Here is a 9,217-nt window from a genome sequence, read left to right on the forward strand (position 1 = left end):
ACACAGCACAAAACAGTCACAAAGTATATCCAGATTGATGTATGCCTGCTTAAACCCCTGTCATTTCGTTGGATACTTAAAGCTATGAAAATTTACAGCACCTGAACACCTACTACTGAATAAACAATCCAGTGGACCAAAAAGCAATTTTCCCTTCTCTAATAAAGAGATAGTCTAAGCAATACATGTGTGTGAGGTCTGAGGAAGGCGGAGATAAATGACATGCACAGAAAAGGAAGATGGAGAGGGTTTATGACCTTTTATTAGCCATCAGAAGTAATTTGACATTTTCTTTGTCTGTGCCTATCATTGACAAAATAGTCAGGGAGAAAACAAAAGCGGGCTTAACAAAAGCACATCCTATGTGATAAAGGAGTTTTGGAAGGAGCTTTAAGATCTTTACTGCTGAATATAGCTGCTCCTGCCACAATATGAGTACAGAAATCTCTTCACTTTACAGTAACAGCTCAATATGTCAAACCAAGCATTAATTTGTGGCGATTTGTTACTGAATGATATAACAAGTCTCTGGAAATAGATATTAGTGGCAAATCGCATAAAATAAAAACTGAACTGATTTTTATTGGACTTAATAGGCACCTAAAGAGCAAAAAGAACCTCCCTTAATAATCCGTGGTGGGGTGAGAAGCTAGATGATAATTTTTAATAGTAAAACCGGATAAAATTGACCACCTACAATAAAGTTGCATCTGGATTAGTTGCAGATGTTCTGAGTAAAAAACCTTCTGACATACTATTTTCAATGTCCACTAGGCGGCACACAGAGACCGTGCTTAGATCATCTTATCTCCACAAACCTCCCATTCATACAGCCGATAAAGAACTGCATTATTAATTTATACCACTGCATCCACTCTACACCTAATATTTGTTTAGCCAGCTGTTTCCTCTAATCCTCCTTAAACAACATTGATTGAAATCCTAAGCATATTCAGACTTTTTTTTTACCCCAAAGAACATTTTGTTACAAGCTACAAATTACAAGCTACCTTTTCAAGTGCAGTACTGTACACTACAGTTACTAACAGCAGAGACAGAATGTCTAATACTTCCTCACAAGCAACAGAAGCAGCTTGTCACATTAATTTTTTTCCCAAAATTTTGCACTTCCAGAGGGTTTTCAGTAATGAAATGAACTGTCAGTTTTACAATGAAACAGAAATGCAAAGTATTGCAACTTCCAATGACAGATTAACTACCATTTCAATGAAAAGGCAAATGAAAAGCAGAAAATACTTATTTCAGTTCTCACACTTTAATCCTTGCAGTGAATTGGAAACCTCTGAATATTTTTAAACAAAAGCAATTGCAAAGTCACTGTTCACTTGAAGGTATCAAAACACTTTTTAAAGGTTGGTCAATATTATTTCCAGATTTTTCCTGAGGGGCAAGGAGGTTAAGTGACTTCATTAAGTAAGCATTGATAACAGTCCTTTTGGCTGCAGACTGTGGCCAACAGAGGACAAAAATCTTTCTTTTAGTCACATATCAGCATAGAATCAGAAAAGCTAGGGACCTGCAGTAGAAAATGGTCTTCTTACCAGCTTACAAACTGTAAAACAACAGTGCACTGCAGCATGCCACAGAAACCCTCCACCCTTCTGTGAAATCTCCCTCTGCAAGCCCTAAGCCTTTGTACTACTTCAGGGTGTTTTTAGTATCTCCTAGTTGTTTCAACTATGCTAATTGAAACTGAGAGGAAACTGCACCCACTAGGTTCAGAATGAAAGATTGCTATGCTGTGATTTACACTGTCAATCACGTCTCTGAAGAAGATGATGCTGTGGGTAATAGTTTTCTTCATAATGACAGAGGGTTTTTTTCCTCTTTCTCATTAGACTCTGCTCTTACGTTCAGGAATTTTACTAGGAAGACAGGCCTTTTAGCAAAATTTCTGTGCAGACCAGCAGTGTCTTGATTTTTACATTGTCTTTTTTTTTTTTTTTAATTTAACTTGAAATATTTGCTCTCTGCAAATTTTACGTGTTTTGGTTTAACTGTTATGTTAAAATTATCACAAATCAATCTTTTTTTCTTTCTTTATGTTCCTTCCTACATCCTTCCTTCTTTCCTTTCCCCTTTTCACTAGATATAAGTAAGTGCACACAGGTCAGAGTCTCAGATAATGCATCTGGAGCACTTACACAGCTGAAGATCTGCCTCCATTTCATATGAAAAGCCAAGGAAGCATGAGCTGTTTCTTTGCAACACAAGGATCTAGCATTCTGCATAACACACCTTGGCATGAGACTGTTGACTCCTGGTTCCCTCTCCATTGGAGCTGAGAATAATTTTCCTGTTTATGATATGTTTCTGCACGTGCTGAAATTGCTCTGTCTCTAGAAACAGTGTTTATTGGAATGGTACGTATCCCTAGTTACACAGCCTCACAGCATCTACATTTTCAACTACTACATCATACACTGTTTTCCCAAAAAAAAAAAATAGGTATTTTTCCAGATTGCTTCTTTCCATATTTAGGCACTAGAACTGTCCTGCCAGCCATGTATACAAACTCATTGGTGTTAGTAATCTACACGATTCTCTTGTGCACATTGCCAGGTCCCCAGACTCTCCTGAAGGTTTTATATCAGATACATGACATCACATGGCAGCATACATGAAAATATTCCCTGAAAGACCCTAGCAGTAATGAACCCCCTTTCTAATGATATAAAGACAGCAATAAACGTCTTTAATGCAAACATACAAATGCTTTCCAACCCTTTACATCTAAACGTTCCATGTAAGTAGTTTTGTCACAAAAAACATTTTGAACAACGCCTGCATATTCATTTGACCCCAAATGTCACAAATAAACAACCAGTAAAATTATGAAGTTAAGATAGCCATGGACCAGCTAGTGAGCAGCTATACATTCAAAATGCTGTGGCATCCTAAATTTTCTTGGTGAGTGAATACAATACAGAAACCAATGCCAAATGCTATTCAGGCTTTCCCTGACAATAAATAGCCAAATATGACATCAGTATGTAATTTATCACGCCTTATTAAAGTCTTCTTACTTCTAACTGGATGGTCAGTACTTTATGAAAATCTACTCCAGCCCTTGAAATCCTTGCTTTGTCTAATGTCATCCTTTTCCTATATCTTAAAAACTTCTAAAAGCCTCTGACTGGATGGAGAAATCCCTCAGAAAAGAAAAATCTCTATGAAATGTAGAATCCCATAGAAGGAAACCACAGAGTAGCAGTACACAACTTTTGTCTTTCAGACGGAATCTGCAGTTGCAATATGGTCTCTCCTTTGGTAACACAGAGCAATTAAAGTCAAACACACTGAAGTTACCCAGTTTCAATCTGTCTTTCGTCCTTGCCCCCCCACCTCAGCTGCCAAATTTAGATTGCTTGAAAATTCCTCTAGTGAAGCCCTGGAGCTGATGCCACAGGCATTGGTTATTGGATCCCCATCCAGCTTACAGAAATAACAGAGAAAAAACCTTTCCCAAAAGTTTGGTTATAATTTGTTTTTTACCTTGCACAGAGCTCCTGAGTTGAGATGCTATCAGAACTCTCCAGCAGTTTGAAACAGATGACAGCAAAGTGCAGAGGAAGTTTTTGGTGCTCACCTTAAGTCAGTGTGTGTGTGTGCCTATGTCTCGAAAGACTCTTTGTGGCTCTGGGTGGCAGAGGACCTGATTCAGGGAAGAGAGAGCCACTTTCTCACCGTGAGGAAAAGAAAAGCAACACGTCATGAGTTAAGTACGCCTCCAAGATGTCTTAATTACAGCTCAACGTGCTTTCCATTCAGACCCCAGGAATGAAAGGAAAAAATAAACCCACACACGCGGTTTCTCTCTCACACACACCCACCCCGTCCCAGTACACTGCCCTGTCCCTCCAACTCCCTGTCCTTGCCACTCAAGTCCAGCCCTCCCAGATCCGCACCTAAAAAAGCTTCTTGCAAAGCACACAAGTCCCGAGCTAAAAACTACACGGGGCGAAGGGGGGGGGGGGGGGGGGGGGGGGAATCAAAACCGCAGAGGAAAAAAAAAAAAAAAGTGGTAGTGTTCCTCATAAAGGGATCATTGAATTTAGGGATTTAGGGTGTGTGATACCCTGAGAAGTAAGATACTTATTGCCTCTGCTCCCTTCCCAGCCTCCCTCCCCCCCCCCCCCCCCAATAACTCTGAAGATGGGAATATGCTTTCAGATGGGGAGAAAGTGATGCATAAAAAGCAGCAGGGGGGAAGGGTGTAGTGGGGTGGAAACAGCTGGACCTAACAGAATCCCATTGTGTTTTTATTTTACCCCCAACTTCCAATTGAATTATTAATCCCGGAAACAAGCCCAGCTTCTCCTATTACACCCCAAATACGGAACATGCCTTGCTCACAGCACTGGCATCACAAACCCCTGAAGCCAGGCAATTGTTGGTCCCAAGTCTTTACACAATTTCTGAACACCATCTCGGGTTAAAGTGCTCCTCCAGCACCAAAAATCTCCAGTTTATGGTGCTTTTCGCATCAGGAGACACATGACCTCAAAAGAGTCTGCTAAAATACAAGCAATTGTGCTTTTAACCCTCTAAATCCCATGGCATGAAATGCACACACATCAAACCTTACCTCTTACAACTGTAGACAAAAGGTGCTGCTATTATCTCTAAATGTGTGTGTTACTTAACCTAAACAAACAAAACCAAAACCCCAAATCAAACAACAGGAGAAAGAAAAAGGACAAACAAAAAGGCCAAGCCTTGATGATGGACTGACTACTGGTTGGCAAATTGAGGCCCAAACAGTATTTATTTGCTTTTACTGGAAAGCAGGGGTAGTTGCTCTTCTCCACTTGAAAAAAAAAAAAAAAAAAAAAAAATCAGGCTTTTGATGCTCAATCTTCCAACAGCAGCAGGAGATATAAACCTGAACCCTCAACCCCTAAATTCTGCTGGATGAGAAAAATGCAGGTAACCCAGGCAACTTGGTTCATTTTACCCCCTTTTCTCCCCTTTCGCCAGCTAAACAGAAGAATATGACTGTGTCACACTCATTGCAACTCTCCAACGTAATTTTTCAGCCCAGACCCTGCCAAGCTTTTATCATTGTGGGTGTCGAATTCTCAGCCTGCACCATTCAAAGAGGCTGCAGCTCATCAATCCTCCTCGACCAGGAAAATGCCAGAGCTTAACAAACGCACCCTGGTGCAAAAGCACATCTGAAAACACGAGTCGTATCACAGCCACCAAGCAGGGGTCAGCCACTGCTTGTGGCCCATCAGCTCTTTCACTGTGGATCCCACTGGCCAGAGAAACACGCAACAAACTGGGCTCTGCTTAGAAGTATCAGGGTATTGTTGGTGTGCGGTCATCAAAAAATGAGAAAAAAAAGAGAAGCAATGCCTTTGTTTGGTGATAAGCGGGTACAGGTGGACACAGGCGAGGCACCTGGGCTGTAAGACACAGCCGTGCCTGAGCCGGGGGCTCCTCCAGAGCTGAGGGCTGCCTTCAAGCGAGCCCTGCCCGGCCGCCCCCTCTCGAACAAAGACACGCTTCTTCCCGGCGGCGGTGACCGACCCGCCCCGCGGAACCCCGCCGGTCCCCCCCTACCGGCAGCAGCCTCCTCGGGGGCGGAAGCGGCCTCAGGTTTCTATAACAGAGGGGACTTTGATGGGGCACGGCGGGGTGCGGCCCGGGAGGGGTAGCGGCGGCTGCCCCACCCGCCCTGCGGTACTATGGCCAGGGCTGAGGCGGCTCGGCGGGAGCCCTCCCATCTCGGTTCCCTGTCCTCCTCCCTCTCTTCCTCCTCGTAGTGCTGTGGCTGCCCGCGGCGGCTGGTGGGGAGGAGCGTGGCCCGCTGCCTAGCCTGCTGCCCCATCTCAGGTCCCGCAGCAAACGCGCTGCGTGCCTGACTCTAAACGGGCAGTCGATAAGGATTATCTGTCAGGGTATTTCCTTCCCTTTCAGTACGTAAAGGTTTGTTTTTTTTTTTTTTCTCGTAGAGACAGCTGGAGAGGGGCTTTTGACAAAGGCTTGTAGGGACAGGGCAAGGGGGAATGGCTTTAACCTGACAGAGGGGAGACTGAGATGAGCTCTTAGGTAGAAGTTCTTCTTTGTGAGGGTGGTGAGGCCCTGGCACAGGGTGCCCAGAGAAGCTGTGGCTGCCCCATCCCTGGCAGTGTTCAAGGCCAGATTGGATGGGACTTGGAGCAAACTGGTCTAGTGGAAGGTGTCCCTGCCCATGGCAGGGGGCTGGAACTGCTTTAAGGTCCCTTCCAACCCAAACCAGTCTGGGATTCTATGCTAAAGTCTTCTATTGTATTAAAACTAGTTTGGGCACATTATGGCATTTGAAGACTTTTCTAATAGAATGATGTTGATCAATAATCTTTGTCAGTATTACCAGCCCTGACAGTGTTCAGGGCCAGGTTGGACGAGGCTTGGAGCAACCTGGTCTAGTGAAATGTGTCCTTGTCTGTGGTAGGAGGGTTGGAACTGGATGAGCTTTGAAGTCCCTTTCAACCCAAACTATCTGTGATTATCAACACAACGTGGGGTTTTATAAACTACAGAGGCAGTAAGCTGTTTGTGGGCTGAGTGGGGCAGAAGTGCTCTGACTCTGCATCTAAACACTTGTAAAGAATGTTGGGGCATGTACAGAATGACTACTCCTTCTTTTGCTAATGAATGGAAAAGTGGAAAGGGAACAGTGGGATGAGGAAAATCCTGCCAGCTCCATTGATAGCAGAGTCCATAGCACTCCATGAGCAGGTACAAAACTAAGGTAGTCTTTTTCCCCTGAATCTTTGATGGAAAAGTGTCTAGATCAGTACATACATTTGAAATAAATGGAATGACAGTGAATTATAACATTCTGCTGTTTAATTTCCTGCAATTTTTTTAAACCCTGAAATCCACATGCAAAGCTATATTGGATTTAAGGGCTTTATAATCACAGCTGAATGTGTAGCTGAATGTCTGGTGCAAAGCAAACCCAGAAGCAGTCTGTGTTTGAGGATGTCCCTCAACTGCTGGTTGCAGGATACTAAGAGGGTGGGTTACTGGAAGATTATTTTTTTTTTCCTGCTGTCTTTTTCATATTCCTCTTTCAGGCTCCCACTGCTAGACTTTGCTGAGCAAGATGCTGGACTAGATGAGCATTGTTTTGAGGAGTTTGAATATTCATGTGTGAAGTTTTAGATGTTCACATCTTGTCTTGAGCAAAGATGTAGGTTCAAAATAAGCGTAATGTTTGTTATAGGCCTTGCTTAAGATGACCGTGATGATACTGCAGGTATTTCTGGTTAAAAAAAAAGCTCTGCACAGCTAGCATGAGTTACAGTGCACAGTCTCAAAGGCACTTTCCTGATTAGCACTCAACAAAGGTAAATAAAAAAGTGATTTCCTACTCTGTCACATTTGGAGGTGTAATGTGCATATCTTGGTAGTGATGTTTCTGTATAAATTTTAGAGGGATGTTCAGTTAATTCCAGCTGAAGAGCAGCTCTGCATGCCTATTGGTGCTCCATGTGTATTCATCTTCTTTGGGAAGCATAAGTCACTGAAGGATCGTGTCTATAATAGTGATGAAGGATGTTGCATTGCCTTTCTTCCAGCCTTACATTTTTTTTGTCCCCTAATATTGACCATGAAAGCCTGCAGATTGAAAGCTGTTTGCTTAAACCCAGCCTAGGTAAGGTGAATGGGTATTATGTTTTCTTTTACCTAGGAACTCTGTCGTGATGAGCAATTTCATAGGCCTGGTGATTATTATTCCTAGCACCTCAGACCATGGCAACAATGCAAAAAAAATGAATGTTCAGTATTGTTGTACCAAAGGTCCTGAATTTTCCTTTTCAATATGGATGCAAAGATGGCATTTTCTGCAAAAGCTAATGTGAGTTATGCATCATTAGACCATGTTTGAAAAGAATTTGTAAATTCCCTCTGAAACCACTTAAAATTTAAACAACTAAAATGTAGATTTCATGATAAACCAAAAGAGAAGAAGAGTTTCAGTGTTTCTATTTAGTTTAACAGGTCTATCACTTCAGCTTGCTTGATTTTGAGTTGACCAATTTTTGTGTTAACCCACTTTTAGCACATGTAAAAATCCTGATGTGGGGAGAGTGGATTGCAACTATAAACCTATAAAGCGGAGATAAAGATTAGAGTTCCTCAGTGTTGCAATGTAGCACATTTAGGATTTGTCAAAAAATCAGGTGTTAGCAAACAGCGCCAGACACATCTTCCTGCAAGAAGATTGTTGTCCTGTAATATGAACATATAGTCTGTTCATCTTACACAACTGGTTTTTCTGATTACTGCACCTTTATTCACTGTCATTCTTCTTACATCTGTCTTCCTGACCAGTAATGGTTATGCTACGTGACACTGGTCCCAAAGGCACCACAGACACTTCCACCTTCAGGTCCTCTCTTAGTTGTTTACTGCCATTTACCATGATTTTCATTTGCATTCATTCCCTTACTTTCCAATTCATGTGACAGTGATCTTCTTTTGCTAAACACTCTTAATAACTCTGAATCATTTTCTTTAAAGAATAACAGACAGCTAACTGAAACTTCAGGTCTCTGGCAACTAACTCTATACTACAATACTCAGTGGAGTAACCTGACAAGATTTATGTGATCTTTGTGTAGTTAATAAAAGCTGTTTATCTTGGCTGTTGTTCACAGTTCTCATTGCGTTCAAAGCTAGCTGTTGTAACTGTGCAGTTTTAGCTTAGTAGTGATTATCTTTTGATAATGTATTCACATACAGTGAGATGTTCTGTCTTAAGCTGAGAAAGGAAAAAACTGTAAAAGAATCTTTTTCGACACAAAAATGAAGTACAGTTGGTCCCACTGAGGAAGAAGACATAAGGTAAAAGCTAATAATATGGTGAAAAATGTGTATATGCTTCTTCTGTTTGGAAAATTCAGCAGGGTGGATGCTATGAGTCACTGGTATGAAGATGCAGAAATCTGCAGGAAAAAAGTAGTAGAACATGCTAATTTTAAAACATATCCTACATACTCATAAAAATTCATTACTGAAATAAAAAACACTGAGGAGAAATACAAACATTGAGAGAACTCAAGCAACATCCATAAAAAAATAAATTATAATCAAACTATAATCAAAATATATTAAGACATTCATTTTCCAAACTGACTGAAAATACAGTAAGTTATTTTATGCCAGCTGAACAGCCAGCTTTCCAATTGAGATTATT

General features: G+C 41.6%; 1 protein-coding gene across 1 annotated transcript in view; it reads right to left on the minus strand.

Annotated features, from left to right (window-relative positions):
• The window catches only part of HAPLN1 (hyaluronan and proteoglycan link protein 1), a 64,330-nt gene extending 60,706 nt beyond the window's left edge, over nt 1–3,624 (minus strand). Inside the window, exon 1 of the mRNA XM_005143771.1 lies at nt 3,517–3,624. The gene's annotated coding sequence lies outside the window, so the exon portion shown is untranslated. The remainder of the gene's footprint in view (nt 1–3,516) is intronic.
• Between the last annotated feature and the right edge of the window lie 5,593 nt (nt 3,625–9,217).

The sequence above is a fragment of the Melopsittacus undulatus genome, chromosome Z, assembly GCF_012275295.1.
Source record: "Melopsittacus undulatus isolate bMelUnd1 chromosome Z, bMelUnd1.mat.Z, whole genome shotgun sequence".
Taxonomy (NCBI): domain Eukaryota; kingdom Metazoa; phylum Chordata; class Aves; order Psittaciformes; family Psittaculidae; genus Melopsittacus; species Melopsittacus undulatus.